The sequence below is a fragment of the Molossus molossus genome, unplaced genomic scaffold (genome assembly GCF_014108415.1).
Source record: "Molossus molossus isolate mMolMol1 unplaced genomic scaffold, mMolMol1.p scaffold_m16_p_14, whole genome shotgun sequence".
NCBI classification, from domain to species: domain Eukaryota; kingdom Metazoa; phylum Chordata; class Mammalia; order Chiroptera; family Molossidae; genus Molossus; species Molossus molossus.
The window spans coordinates 24,053,671-24,069,913 of NW_023425349.1; positions in this window are offsets into that span (position 1 = coordinate 24,053,671).

The window sequence follows — 16,243 nt, forward strand, 5'->3', positions numbered from 1 at the left end:
CCTGTAAACCACATACATTTCCCCACCATAGTATTTCCAGTTATCAATTGAAAGTGCCACACACGTCGTAGGCACTCAGTAAACACTGGCAAAATACATGAGTAAGGGAACGAGTGAATGAATCAACGAACAAATACACTGATCGTCCTTAGAACAATCCTCACCTTTCCACGGGCAAGCACTTTATTCCAAGACCAATCATAATTGAGCAAAGCCACTTGAAATAATGTCACTACCCAAACTGTGTTCCTAAAGTAAGTGCTTTTTGTTTGGTGACCACTTCCAATCCAAGTCTCATCCATATTGATGATAAGAAAGACTTAAAAGGGGGGTTATTGAATGAGGCCCTTCTTCTCATACAATGTGGACTCCAGTGACCACTATAGTTGGAGCTGCACACAGGCTCCCTTTATGCCCCTCTGTTTTCATTAGCTCGGGTAACTTGCCAGAGAGTGATCCTTTTGGGCTGAAATTTTCCATGCTGGGTCTTGGCAAAAGGTGAATTTTGGGGGAAAGTTTGAATAAAATCCCTTCAGCCATTTTTTAGTTTGATGAGGATAAAAAAAAAAAAAAATACATTTTTTTTCCTTGCTTTTAATTAAAGACATTTTAGGACACAGGAAACACCAAACCAGTTGAACTCCGAAAACTTGAAACTCAGGCCTAATCCCATCTAAGGAAACTGTTGGAGATCATTTGGAACGCCAAACCAATTTTTTTTTATTTAAAAAAAAAAAAAAAACACTATAAAGTAATTGAAAAATTTCTCTTCAACCTTCGCAATCAAGGCATTTTTTTTCCCCACTTGGACATCGTAAGTCTTTCTGTGATTCTACCAAATCATAAAAGCTCAGAACTGTTTAGAGGGGATTATAAAACTTGGATTTCGACTCCTTTTGGCCATGACAGACGATATTATTGCCCTCTTTCTTTTGTCTCAAGTATCTTCCCTCAACACTGTATGAGGAATATATTATTTAAATTATAGGCTCAGTAAATAAAAAAGCTGAGGTTCCTGGAATGAAAGGACCACTCCTTCAAAGCCAAATATACAACCGAGTTTCCAGAGCTTTCTTAGACAAATGCTAACCAAATATTTTATCTTACATTGGATTCTCTCAATAACGCATGTCAGTATCATATTCTGGCTGTCTTGTTCATTGGAAACGAGCTAACACTAGTCATATTATAGTTCTTGCCACAGAGTTATTTCAGAATGACCTGAGTTTGATGCTCTGCTCTGATATTTACCAAACAAATACTTTAACCTCTGTAAGGCTCAGTTTGTTTGCCTGTAAAATGGGGATAATGTTTACTCCATGGCTACTGTAAGGTTCAATTTAGGCCAAGTGTCCCCCCACCGTGCCTGGTATAAAATAAGTGCTCAGTAAACAGCAATACCTTTCTCCCTTCCTCCATCAGCCGATTCTTCGCATTTTTCTGGTCTTTATACTACCTAGCTGGCATCTCATGTTTTCTATTCTCAGTTCCTCATGGTGTCTAGTGCAATGTGAGGTGCAGGGTCATTGTTCAGCACGGATGTGCAGAACAGAATCGATGTAGTGCCTAGCATGCATTCCCAGTCACACCCGCAAATGTCTCGTCTTTACCTATTTCCTTGCCTTTCTCTGCTACTAGGATCTCTTTCACCTTTGAAACCCAGGATGTAGCCAGGTAAATGACTGAATGGAAGAAAAAAACCAGTAAAGGTCTCCTGTTTCTTTACAGGATCTAAGACCTGAATCTTGGCCTCAGTTTTCAAGTGTTATTTTAGCTCAGGTCTTGCCTGACCGCCAGGATTTGTTTGGAATGTTCACTTACCTTGGTTATGTATTCAAAATCAACCACATCTCAGATGGTCCTCTTTACATATCGTTTCATTTAGCAGTGAGCAAGCAGGGGGCCGACAACTATAGACCTTGGCTGGGGCAAGATTGCTCATACTTGACTCTCCCACTGCACAGACATAGAACCACTTCAAAAGAGGAAAATACTGCAAGAACTAACTCCAAAGGGGGGCAGGGTCCAGCTTAAGCCAACATACCTCCACCTACCCAAATAACATATATCCAATATTTGTTTTCTTCCTTCTGCAAAGTTGACTGCCTTCTTGCCTCCTCTTTAACAATTGATTTTTTTTTTTTTTTTTAATTAAACATGATTGAGTTCCAACTATGGCTCAGGCAACTTGCCTTAAGTTGCACACCTAGACGTCGACACTGCATTTTAAAAGCATTGCTGATTCCCGAGTTTCTCCAGTCTTCTCCACCACCTCACACCCTCTCTTTATAGCCCCGGCCCAACACATGTGCTGGGGAGCACACATGCACATGGTCATGCTTAATTAATTATGTTTTACAGAAAGATACAAGAGTAGAGGAAGCCTCTACATTGAAACAAACGGGGAAAGCGTCATTATAGGAGAGATAAACCCCAATCCGCCACTCTGGGGTGGGTTGCAGTCAGAAAAGGGTGCAGAGAAAGCTTCAACTGTTTGGCAAAGTTTTCCCTCTTAGGCTGGTTATTTATACGGGTGTTTTTATGTTGAGCTTCATAAATGTTCGTCTGTTTTAAATGGGTCATAATACATGTTTTGAAGATCTAGCAGCATTGCCTGGACGCTTTCTCCCAGTCCTGGCTATTCATATGCATCCTTAAACACACACACACAGGGTCACACCCAGTACACACTCACCCACTGACAAGTATACTCAAGCACCAACGCACACACACTACACATATTTGCATATTCACCTACACGTGTTCAGTCACAAGAACCTGCACACTCCCTCACCTGTATAAACACATACCTACACACACACACACACACACACACATACATGCACACGCACACTCACTGCCTGCCAGCCTCAGCCTTCGACCACCACTCCTCTCTCAGGATCAAGGACAGTAGGGTCACACCCAGGGACCCTGAAACCTGGGCACGGGATGAGTGAGGGGACCACCTGGAAGAAGGGAGAGTGGGGATACACACACGGGGCAACTGGCAGGGGCTGGAACAGATGATGCCACCGATGGCCAGTCGGCCAGGGCTGCTGTGTGGCCCGAGACCCAGATGTTCTCCCATCACAGGCTCGTCTAGGAAGGGACAGAGTTAAGGAACAGAGAGAAGACGCTGGTTTTTCGCAGTTCAGGGTGGGAAGCAGTAACTTGTGTGGGAAACAACCTCCTCAGAAACCATGGCAACACCCATTTGGCGGCTCTGGATTGGACCCCGACCAGACATTTATTAAGCAGCCTCATAAGCTGTGGTCTCCAGAAGAACAATACCAAACTGATCAAATGTTAATAGCTTCAATCTGTTCCTCCTCACAGAACTCCCGCCCCATCCCCCTCTCTCCACAGACTTTGCATTTCTGTTCCCAGCCTCTGCTGAAAACTGCCTCTGCCGCTACCCGGAGCCCGGGGTCAAGGCCAGCACCATGGGGTGCAGGGGACTTAGGGTACAGGATGAAAGGCACATCAAACCAGGCACCCGGGTGTCCAAAGAGGGCTATGCTCAGGTTAGACTTTCTGAGCGGAAGAGTCTCGAAGATCATGGGTCAGGTGGTCTCACGCTGGCTGCGGGTAGGCTGGGCTGGAGAGCTCTGGAAAATGCCAGTGTTCCTTCCACCCTCATCCAGTGAAATCCGAATCTCAGTCTAGATGGTGCGGCCTGACCGTCGGTATTTTTTAAACCTCTCCAGACCATCCTCACATGCAGCCCGGGCTGAGAGGCCCTGTGGTGTGGCCACCCCCTATGGAGGTGGGGAGGGGGATCCCAGGAGAGAGACTTGCCCAGTGTCCCAGAGCTGGTGAGGCACGTACGGAGACTGGAACCCAGACATGCCAACTGCCAGCCCAGAGTTCTCTCCACGTGTCTGGGCTAAAGCACTCCATGAATCCTAAAAATGTACCTCTCCTTGACTCCCCATGACTTCTGCTCTGTCCTACAAGGAGCTGGGAGGTTGGGGGGGGGGGGGCGTGTAAAATGGATCCAAGGAGGGTGCAAGGATACATAGTTTTAACAGAAATGTGGGGACTAGACATTCAAGAAATCCCAACAGCCACACCGACCCCCTGTGTTTACCGTCGTCACAACAGAATGTATCTGTGACCTAACCATGTGGCCTTCATGCAGACACCAAAATCGCCAACCCAAAACCTGGTAGACATCTTCACCTCTTCCAGCTTTGTCACGCTCCATGTGTAGTCCGTCTCTAAGCCATGAAGAGTCCACCTCATAAGGCTACAGCCTCCCGAGTCCAATCCACTCATAAGTTCATGCCACTTAAAATGCCCCAAGGGCCTCCTAACCAGTCTCCCTCAATAAACATACGTTCTCCAACCCATCCTCTACAGAGCCACCAAGGTATTCTCTCCAGATCACCTCTGTCTGTCTCCCCGAACCAGCTTCACAAACGGGCCTGTGGGTTCAGATGCACCCAGGCAAAATGCTCCTCTCACACTAGGGCACGGTGGAAAGTAGAGCTAAACACAGGCCCTGGTGATGTGCAACTTGCATTCTTGATGAGGAGGTGGATGTTGACTAATCGCATCATTACTGCTGGGAAGGAGCTAGGAGAAAGGTTTAATGGTGGAGACATTGATAATGGCTCCTCTAAGCAAAGGATGGGCTATTTAATCGGAAGGGTGAAAAGAAGTTAAACAAAAGGGGAGGAATGTTCTAGATGCAGGGAACAGTGGAATGCACAGATGATCTGGGTGATGAAGGAGTATAGTGTCAAACCCCAAGAGCAAGTAGTGAGGGGCGGCAAGCTGAGGCTAGTCAGGGGTCAGATTACACGGGGCCTGTTGAGTTATGGTAGAGATCTGGAGTTTTAACTTTGCATTTTAGTCAAGTGACCAACCACTCCAGTGTACCCAGGCTGGGGGATGTTCAGGATGAAGGGCTGACAGTGTTGAGATGAAGGAGGAGGATGAAGAAGAGCGACCAAGGATGGCACCCACATCTCTGACCCACACTGCTGAGTGTGTATGATGGAGCCACTGCCTGAGCGGTCCCAGGATAGGCAGGAGGGTGTCAGATCCAGTGGTTAAGCTTGGGATGTTAGGGCGATATCCAAGGGCAGATGCTAGGTAAGACCTTGGGTCTATGGTCTGAAGCCGGAGGTCTTTGCAGAAAGATGTAGGTTTGGGAGCTTTCAGCGTAGAAATGGTCATCAAACTTTGGATTAGGCAACCTAGAGATAAAGAAAAACAAAGCTGACGAGAGGAGCTACCTACAGCCCAGCCTGAGGAATTCCAATATTTAAAGAGCTGGTAGTAAGAGTGAAACCCGACAGAGGAGGCTGAGAAAGAGCTGTCAAGGATGGAGTGAAAACCCAAAGTCTGTCGTCACAAAGCATGAGAAGCGTGTGTGTCCAGCAGGATAGGGTGGTCCGCTGAGCAAAATGCGACTAGAAATCAAATACAATGACTGGGAAATGCCTGCTGACTCAGGAACGTAGAGGTCATGACAACCTTCTCAGAAGTGTCTGAGGAAGCCATGAGGGTAGAGGTAGACTGAGAAGGGAAGGGAAAAACACGGAGACAGGATGTATAGCATAGAAAATGTACTTGGTCAATTTGTCCGGGAAGGAAATTGATGGGCAGGAGCTAGAGAGAGACATCAGGATGAAGGATGGTTTTCTCTAAGATGAGACACCTGAACATGGTTAAACGCCGATAGGCAGGATGCAGTAGAGAAGAAGAATTGAAAGACAGGGGAATGAGGAGGGCTCATTACCACTCCCCACAACGCACTTCCTATTGCACTGCTGTGCCAAGCACTCTGCTCTCGGGCTGCTGGTACTTTTCCTTGTCCACAGCCACTCCCAGGACCAAAGGATGGCCCTGGGGAGCCTTTCCCCCCTGTATGTGTACAGCCTGGTGCGCACACCTCCGCCACTGCACTCAAAGCCGGTGGTTACATGCTGTCTCTCCCAGCAATGGGGAGCTTACCAAAGGCAAGACGCTGGTCTCAATTCTTAGCCCACAGCATTGGCTGGCCCAGAGTACGTATGCGCTCAGGAAACCCTGTGGGATAAGTGAATGAGCCAATGATGTTATGAATAAATAATGATGACTCCAAAGGCATACATGGGTAGCCATGAGGGCAGTCTGGGCTGGCATGAGAAGGTGTCTCCTCTCCAGAAGCATATCCCTCAGAGAACTCGGTTCCTGTAATCCCGGTTAGGGGCAGGGGGGCAGGGTGGGGTGGACTCCTCGCTGAGCTCGAATTCTTCCCTTCCATTGTTCCTGACAGCTGCACATGGAAAGTACAACATCCACCAAGGCCCATGTGCTTCCCTCCTCCCCTCCCTCAGCAGGGAGGGAACAGATGGGCGTAATTTATGCCCAAACCCTTCCCTTGCAGCCCTGGCACTGGGGAGAGGGGATGCAGGGGCAGAGACCCACCCAGGTTCCACAAACTTCACTCAGCATCTAGTCAAGAGAGCCGCAGGAGGGGCCAGCCAGGGTCAGGCGCCAACAGAGGACAGGCAGAGGAGGAGGAGGGGAGAAGGGACCTGCCACTTGCGCGTAGCCTCGGCATTCTAGCCCATGTGCCGCCAGAGTGCACACATTATCTGTGCAACAAAACAGACTCTTGCACCTGCTTCAAAGACAAGGAAACTGAGGCTCAGAGAAGTGAAGGAACTGATCCAAGGTCACCCAGCAGGTGACTGGCTGCAGAGGCAGGATTCCAATCCAGGTTTGTCTGGTTCCAAAATCTGTGTCCTCTCCTCCGGACCACACTGAGGAGGAAGTCATATCTTCAGGCCTCTTTCCACTCTGCCGCTCCTGGGTCATCTAGGGTAGTGGGCAGAGGGAACTTGAGGTCCAGACTCCTCTGTCAAGGGGGACTGGACACTAAAGCTAAGGCTGCAGAGATCACATAGACGAGCAGAGACTGTGCTAGAGGGAAGCGTGAAGGGGCATCCTAGAGGGTCAAGGATGGGCATTCTTCCGACTAGCTTTTGAGGCCCGCTCAAGGCTGGGAGATGGGGTAAAGGTGAGATTCTAAGGGCTGCTGAGCTCCTGGTCACCAAAACAGACCTCCCAAGCCACCCCTCGCCTCTTCGCTCAGTGGCAATCAGAGCAACAGGCAGAGAAGTCACTGTCTGGGAGTCAGCTGGAGCTAAGTTCAAGCGCAGAGCCTCTCCATGCTAGCCCCCTGCCCGTGGGCAAGCCACTTGACCTCGCTGGCCCTCGGTTTCTTTATCCATAAATGAGCTTATAAGAAGGGAATGGCTGAACCCAACCTATAACTGTTCATTGGCCCACTGGGACTTGTTTGGGTTTGGTTTCTCTTTGCTCCATCAAATCAGCTGTTAATTGTAACAACCTGAAGGTATCAATCTCCAACTTCTTTGAATAATCAGATATGCAACTTGGACCTGCATGGCCCATGGCTACAACTTGGAGGGGACATGCATGCCTCAGTTTTCCGCTGTCCCGCCTCTCGCCCCTTCCCTCATCGACATCACCTGCCAAGGGATGGGGATTTGCTACCCCTGCTGCAAAAACCATTCTGCCATAGCCCTGAAATTCTGAGCACAGTGAAAGCAGTGAGCCCAGCCAGTTCTGGTCCATCAACATCTCCACAGAGCCCAGCACAAGGCCTGGCACCCAGCAGGTGTCCAGCCATTCATTTGTTTAACAAATACATATCTATGTTGAGTCCCAGCTCTCTGCGGGCACCCCCTGAGAGGCTGGAGATTGAGCAACAAACAAGCCGGATACGTGTAGTGTGCTCACAACAATCCGTGAGACCAGTTCTCTCATTATGTCTGGTATACAGGTGAGATAAGGAAACTGAGGCACAGAGAAAGGGAGGAACTTGCCCAGGATTCCAAGGTAAGGAGACGCAGAGGCAGGATGCAAACACAGCTCAGCCGGTTCAAACCAATCAAGGTTCTGAACCAGGGGTCTGCAAACTATGGTCTATCAGCCTGCCACCTGTTTTTATGCATAAAGTTTTATTGGAGCACAGCCACGCCCATCCATTCATACGATCTGTGGCGACTTTACAGGATGATGGCAGAGCTGAGTGGTTGCGGCATGGACTGTATGGCCCCTCAAAGCCTGAGATATTTACTATCGAGCCCTTTACAGAAGTATGCCAGCCCTGCTCTAAGCATCCTGCCTTCATGAGAGGCTGTTGCTTTCATATCATACAGGGGAAGGGAGAGAGGGACAGACAAAACAAGACAAAAAAGCATTAAAAAGACACGTGCTGCCTGGCCGGTGTGGCTCAGTGGTTGAGCGTTGACCCATGCACCTAGAGGTTGCTCATTCGATTCCTGGTCAGGGCACATGCCCAGGTTGTGGACCTGATCCCCAGTGGGGGGCATGCAGGAGGCAGCCAATCGATGTTCTCTCTCATCAATGTTTCTATCTCTCTCCCTCTCCCTTCCCCTCTAAAATCAATAAAGAAAAACAAATGTTTTAAAGACACGTGCTGCGGCAGAGAGGGCCTAGGTAGCGCCTGTACTGAGTACTTAGGGAAGACCTCAGGAAAACGGGCCATTAAGCTGAGAGCTGAGTGACGGGAGCCGGGTACATGGAGACAGGGGAGGAGAGCCTTCTGGGCAGGGGACCAGCTAGGCAAAGGTCCTGGGGTGAGCACGCACGGCGACTGATCTCCGTGGACAAAAGCAAGGCTGCGTGCCCAGAGCTGCGGAGATGAGGAGGGTCCGTGGGAGGACAGGGTCTGGCAGGAAGGGCTTCCTGGAAGTGTGAGCAGAACTGAGCTGGGCCTGGAGGAGACCTGCAACCCCATCTGACACGAGCTGGCTTCCAGACCCAGATCCTTCCATGAGCCGGGCAGGACCTCCTCTCCCTGGGCTGTGAAGTGTGTTCTCTCGGCGAGCCGAGCCGCCTTCTGGGACTGGCATGGGCCAGAAGCAATAAAACACATGACGACAAAGCCCATCGCAACCACGCAGGGCAGCCTCCGCGGCCCGACGGCTGCCCCTGACGTGTGCTGAAGCCCAGGTTCATGACCCCTGACTGCTGGAGCCCTGAGACCCAGCCTTGTGCTGGGGCCAGGGAAGCCTCCCTTCCCAGCAGGCTGATTCACGTCTGCCTCGCACGCACGCTCCTAGGCCGGGTGCCTCCCTTTCACACGGTCCCGGGCAAAGGGGAAAGTCTGACCCAAGGAAAGGTGGCCGGTGGAGGAGGAACCTGAGGGCCTGGGCTGAAAGCCCGGAGGTCGCCGCGGGGAGTGATGGAACCTGCTGCAAAATCTGAGCAGAAGTTTGGGACGCTGAACAGAAAGAGTGTGTATGGGGGGCGGGGGGTGTGAGCACTGGGGAGCAGGAGCTGAAGAAGGGGGTGCCTTGTAATACGTGACCAGAGCTTTCGAACTGCCATTTATGCAGTTCCTGGGTCTTTGATGCCATGGGTAATGCTCAGCACCTATTTCAATGACTGACTTGCCAATCTGTGAAGATTTGAGAAGTGAAGAAATAATACGAATGATGCACAAATAAAAGACTTTGAGTCCGACAAGCCCAGGTTGGCTTCCTGGCTTTACCACTGAGCTGTGTGGGTTTCGGGAAATCACACTCACGTGCTGAGCCTCAGTCTCCTCACCTATAAAATGGGAATACCTTAAAAAGTTGTTCTGGGGGTTCAGCAAACCTAGAGTAACTATATGCGCTTAGAAAAGCGCAGGGTTCGCTGCGGCTCTCAAAACTGTCGCACCTTTGCCCTCTTCGGTGGCCAACGTCTAGCGGGCTGGCCCGGGGATCTGCACAGCACGGACAGACGGGTTTCTGAAGCCTGCGTGCTCGATGTGTGCAGACGGGGCCGGCCCTTTGGGACACACAGACGAGAGCCGTGAGGACGCCCAGATTAATAAATGGCCCCGTGAATTAGCTTCACTGTTAACAAATTCACTGAACAAAATGCACGGGCCTCCCCAGTGGGCTGTTCCCTGCAGGACGCAGGCACACAGAGGGCAGTGAGGGGGGAGTCAGAAAGCTGCAGCCGGCTTGGAGGAGGGCGAACGGCGCGTGGTGGGCACACAGGTCAATATGCTGGGTGAGCACACAGACGAAGGACCCTTCTCGCGTGTTCCTTGGGCAGTGACACTCTTCCGGCTCAGAGGGAAGCATCACGTCAATCCAAAACCAGGACCAGGGCGCAACCCAGGTTTTCTATCCCAGACAGGTCTGAGTTCAAATCCCGGCGCCTCCAAATCCAACGCTGTGACCTGAGCAAGCCATTCACTTCCCGAGTCTCTCGTTCCTCACAGTTAACTTGGCAATCGGGTCTACCCGCTCTGGCCCAGAGGTTTGGAAGATGGAACGGACAGGGAAGCTCACATTTGTGGTGCTGACTCTAGGTACCCTCCAATATCCACCCTCCCCTGCTCTCAGTGGTAGAACCCCTTTCTGTGAGTTGAGGACATGACCACCCAGCATAAATCACAGCTTCTCCTCCTACCGCCCTGGCCCAGTGACTAAGCTCTGATCAACAGGATATAGTTGGAAAGGTGTCCACGTGTCCCAGGAAGTGTGCTTGTCCCCATCTCTGACTCCTTCCTTCCTGGTCTCCGGATTCAGAGACAACGGCTGCAGTTCTGGCTGGCGTCTGGGGCCGGTAGGTGCTCTTGAGGATAGCAGCCAGACAGGAGCCCGTACCCCTGACCTTGTCACATGCCAACCCTGGACCAGGCTCTCAGTGACTCCTTACATGGAAAGAAAAACAAAACCAGAAACTCCTTTCTTGCTAATGTTACACTTGCTAAGGGTTTGGGGGATAGGGGATGTTTCAAATCCTTCCAACCGAATCCAGTTATGACTAACCAATTTTCATTACTATCCGCAAAACACAGGTGGCGGACCAAGCACCCCATGTTCTCGGGGCCAGCGAGCTCTCGGTGGTCACCATGTCCTCCTGACTGAGGACCACCTTCCCTGGCCTCGGTGACTCCTGTGTCCCGGCCCCTCCCTTGTTTCCAGCTCTCCTTCAGTGAGGTCGGAAACCTGTCAGGACACCCTCAGTGTGCTGAGTCCATTCGTAGCTGACAGGGCTCTGCTGCAGGGCTCGGGTGGCTGCAAGATCAAAAATACGGGAACCCCTTTGCAGGTGCACAAAGATAAGAATGTTTCCGAAAGCAGCGCCCAAATCTGTGTACAGACCAAGTCCCGCTGGGCGATCGAGTACCAGCAGCCTAAAAAGAAACCCATGTACGCACTTTTCAGTATGTACCGGTGGAACACCTTCTCCAGCCAGGGCACCATGCCAAGCTCTGCAGGGTGGAGGGAAAAAGAAGGCCCTGCTCCTGAGAACCAGGAGCCAATGTCCAAGGGAGGAGCTAACAGATTCACACAGAGTAACACACAATGTGGTTGGTTCGTTCATTCTTTCAGCAACTACTTATTGAGCACCTACTACATACCAGGAAAAGGGAGCAAGTTGATATGGAAGAGAATCTGGAAGTCAGTCTAGGGCTGTCAATTCAACATGAAAAGATCCATCTTCTCCCTCTCAGTCCCAAAAAAGCCACACCTGTCCCCAAACTCCCTCTTTTTGGAGTCCAAACATTCCTAACAATGAGAGGGGGCACAGGGCTTAACACCCAGACTTGACTTTTGAGAAGCCGAGCACAGGTAGGCGGGCATCAGCGGTACTGGGAGGAGACCCGAGGTTTCCTAGGCAGCAGCTGTGATCTGAGTCCCAGATCACCTGCCTCCTAAGGCAGAGAGGCCCTCCACCCCGAGCCTCGGTGTGCTCATCTGAAAAGTGGCCTGGTGATTAAAAGAAAACTCTGTCATCAGGCTCAGCTGAGATGCAGGGCAACTAACCTGTGTGACATTGGGGACTTGTTTGGTGTTTCTGTAAAATGGGAACAATACACTACCAACCTCATTCTATGCTAGGAAGATAAACTGCTCTCTCTCTCTATAGAAAAAACAAAGGAGCAGGAAGAGTAAAGGCGGGGAGGGAGTCTAAAAGCTCCCGCGCAGCCCTGGCCAGTTTGGCTCAGCGGTTAGAGTGTCGACCTGCGGTCCGGAGAGACCCGGGTTCGGTTCCCGCTAAGGGCACATACCTCGGTTGCAATTTGTCCCCAGCCCTGGTTGGTCGTGCGGGTGGCAGCCACTCGATGTGTCCCTTCACGTCGATGTTTCTCTCTCTCTCTCCCTTCCTCTCTCTCCCTCCCACTCTATCTGTACAAAAAATGGAAAAATATCCTCGGGTGAGGATAAAAAAATAAATTAAATAAAATAAAAATAAAAGCTCCCGCGCAGCATAAAGCCCTATAACTTATTTATTTTCTTTATTCTTGTAAAATATGCATAATATACAAGCACCTTCCCCTTTCTGGGCCTCAGTCTCCTCACTTAAAAAGTGAAGGGGTTGCTCTGGCCAGTTTGGCTCAGTGGCTAGAACTGAGGGTCATGGGTTCGATTCCTGGTCAAGGGCATGTACCTGGGTTGCAGGTTTGATCCCCAACCTCGGTCAGGGTCGTGCAGGAGGCAAACGATGGATGTGTCTCTCTCCCATCAATGTTTCTCTCTCCCTCCCTCCCTCCCTTCCAGTCTCTATAAAAAAATAAAATAAAAAATAAATCCGTGGGAAAATATCCTTGGGTGAGGATTAACAGCAGCAGCAGCAGCGGGGTGAAGGGGTTGGCCTGGGCAGATTCTGCCGCTCTGCTTCTATTCAGCAGACGCCGACTTTAACACTGAACTGGAGACTTTCTGGACTTCTCTCGAGCGTGGCTTTGCAGCACCGTTTTATATACACAGGGCACTTCACAGTCAGTCACCTGAGAGCCATCTCCAGGTAAGCATTTTCCCAGGGAAGGAGCAGGGGCGTGGGCAGGGAGCGCGCCCCACTCCGGCCAGGACGGACAGCAGGCGGGAGCGCAGCCGGGGAGCGCACTGGAGGCCGTATTGGCCTCGCTCGCCAGAGCCCCGATCCTATAGCTCCCGCTGTATCCAGAAGTCTCGTTAAATCTGTTTTATAAGTATTTTTTGACAAGTGAGGCCTTTAAAACATGTTTCCTCATTGTGCAAAGGGTGAAGTTCAGTCCAAACATTTGTCTGCAGAAGAAGCTGGGTGGACCCAATTGCCAGGGGGACCATCATAAACTCCACTCACACTCGGGGGGCCCCCGGAAGGGGCTGCTTCTTCCAGATGCCCTGCTGATGGCTCTGCTAAGGGTAATAATGAGACACAGAGAATGAAAACCCCAGTGTCTGAACAGCTTCTGTCTGTATTTTCTGTAATCTTTAACCTCGCAAAACCAGTACTTTTATCCTGGTTTCTCATTCAAAGCTGCACAGTGAGAAGAGCTACACCAGCACCCAGACTGTGTCCCTCTGGTGTCACAGCCTGAACCCTCTGTTCCACCAGTTACCTACCAATGCCGAAGGGCAAGACGGTGGGTGCGGGGAGGGGAGCTGTTTAGGAACCAGCTTCAGGCGCCTCAATAACCACACTTTTTGTTGGGCCCCCGAGGAAGACCACTGTCCTGTGCAGACCTGTCGTGGCCACTTTGTGAGGTTGGGAGAGCTGAGATGGAGTCGAACCCCCAGCCACGCGGATGGGGCATCCCTGCCGGAAGAGTGGTGCCTTGTAGACACCACATTGTAAAGGTCTTGCCTTTGATGTTTCTTAGGGTCAGGTCAGGTGAGACAGGCCTCCTTGGTGACTCCTGACCCTGCTGAAGTCACAACCGCTCACTTGTTAGGAGAAGGGCAAGTGGGGGAGCGGGGTCAAACCCCAGAGGGAGCAGGGGGACAGGACAGATCGTGGGAAAGTCCCCTTCTTGAGAGATTTCCTAACTCACCTGAGTCCTCAGTGCCTGTGTCGGGGGCAGAATCGGGCTCCCGAGGGCAGGACACAGTCCTTCAAGGATCGGCCTGGCCTCCACGTGGGCATCTCCGCTCACCCCAACCACCCACACAGGCCCAGTTCTCGGCCACACGAAAGGCCAGGGATCCCCTACTCCTCGGTCTCCCCGCATTGTCACATAGTACATGCTCCCTCACCCAGGCAATGTCTGCTCTACCCCTGACCAACACCTACTCATCCCTGAGGCCAGTTCCTCTGTCACCTCGATAAGGCCTTTCTGAGTCCCCTGCTCCCTCCTTCTGCCCAACACTGGCTGTCCCTATATAACCATTCAGCCAGTTCATGCCTCAGCCCACCTGTGTAAATTAGAGATAATAATAATAATGAATACCTTTCTCGTAGGGTTGATGTGAGGACGCGGCGAGATAAAACCAATTAGTGCTTAAACAGGAGGTGTCCAGACTGAGCACCTGCTAAACGTACCTAACATCATCGTCCTTCTGGGATGACTGGGCTCCAGGGAGCTGACAGGAGCCCAGGCACGAGGCCCAGGGGACTCCTCGTTGCTCCCAGGGCTCAGCTCCAGCTTCTGTGCTGTGAAGCCGTCCTTGGCTACCCCAGCAGAGGACCCCACTCCCCGGAGGCCACCACGAAGGCCCCTGGTCCCCAGTACAGCAATGTGCTGTCCACACTCTTCTCTCCGGTTCCCCTGAGAGAGGCACCATTCCTGAATCCACGTGACGACTGCCTCGGTGGAGAAAGAATGCCAACGACAAAAATCGTTTCCTTCACACATCCCTGGAGAAATCCCGCCCCCCACACACACACACACACAAAGCAAAACCCCAGTTAAGGAGGAGACAGGCAACAGTTACAAATAAAACCCACGTTATTTGTCATGGGCTGCTGTCCATGAAGGCAGGGGAAAGGTAAGGATTTTTTTTATGCACATTCACTTCGCTTTGATCATAGACTTTCAGAAATTTGCAACAGCACAGTTTTGGCAGGAACCTGAAAGACCCTCTAGGCCAATCCCCCTTGGATGCTTGAACCGCCTGTCTAGGAGCACACTTCAGGGACGGGGCACCCAATGCCAGTCAAAATGACCCCTCCGTATCTGATATCCCTGACTGCTGGTGGGTGTCCCTTGTCTTGATCTGCAACTTCTTTCCTTAGTCACGCTTCTGCCCCCGAGCCCCACAGAATCCATCTGCCTCCTCTCCCCAGGGTATGAGACTTCAAGGCAGGTCTCTCATACCTCCATCCCCTTCCTGCCTCCAAAGTAACTTCCCAGGTTCACCTGCCCAGGCTTCGGGCCCCTCCCACCTCGTCATCTATTTCCATCTCAACCGATTTCCCTCTCACAGGACCCGACCCAGAGCTGTGGGCAGAACTTCTCATAGATTCTAAGTAGAACTAAACAGCAGTTTAGACTCAGAACCAGAGGTCCTTAGCGATCATTCGGGGAAGGTCAGCTCCCCCACCTCACCCCCACCTCACCCCCACCTCACCGATGAGACCGAAGACATAGACGCTCAGTCATTTACACAGCAGTCTGATTCCCAGTGGAACAACAGAACCGTGTTTGTCAACAACAGTAAACAGTATCATCATCGTTATTATTGTTTCCACTGGCAGCCGTTTCACAGGATGAACTCCTGTTGAATCTCGGGTCTTAGAATTTTTATATTTTCTTCAATGATGTCAGTATTAATCTTGGAATTTTTCCTAGTAAACAAGTCAGTCAAAAATAAATAGGTAGATAGATAAAGGAAATCCTTAGAAAGAGAAACTAGATCGGTGGCAGCAGAGAGGCTGGGTGGAGGAAAGGGGGGAGGGCAAGCGTGATTGTTAAGGGGTGCTAGGGGTGCTAAGGGGTGCTGGGGCGCTAAGGGGTGCTAGGGGTGCTAAGGGGTGCTAAGGGGTGCTAGGGGTGCTAAGGGGTGCTAGGGGTGCTAGGGGGTGCTAGGGGTGCTAAGGGGTGCTAGGGGTGCTAAGGGATGCTAAGGCGTGCTAGGGGTGCTAAGGGGTACTAGGGGTGCTAAGGGGTGCTAAGGGATGCTAAGGCGTGCTAGGGGTGCTAAGGGGTACTAGGGGTGCTAAGGGGTGCTAGGGGTGCTAAGGGGTGCTAGGGGTGCTAAGGGGTGCTAGGGGTACTAAGGGGTGCTAGGGGTGCTAAGGGGTGCTAGGGGTGCTAGGGGTGCTAAGGGGTGCTAGGGGTGCTAAGGGGTGCTAGGGGTGCTAGGGGTGCACAGTTCCTTTGGGAGGTGATTAAAATGTTCTGAAATTCGACAGTGGTGATGGTTGCCCACTGTCAGTGAACATACTGAAAGGTCACAGACCTGTTCACTTATAAAGGGTGAATCTCACGCTATTTGAATTATATCTCAATAAAGCTATCACTTTTGAAAACTAGAGGAATAGAGGA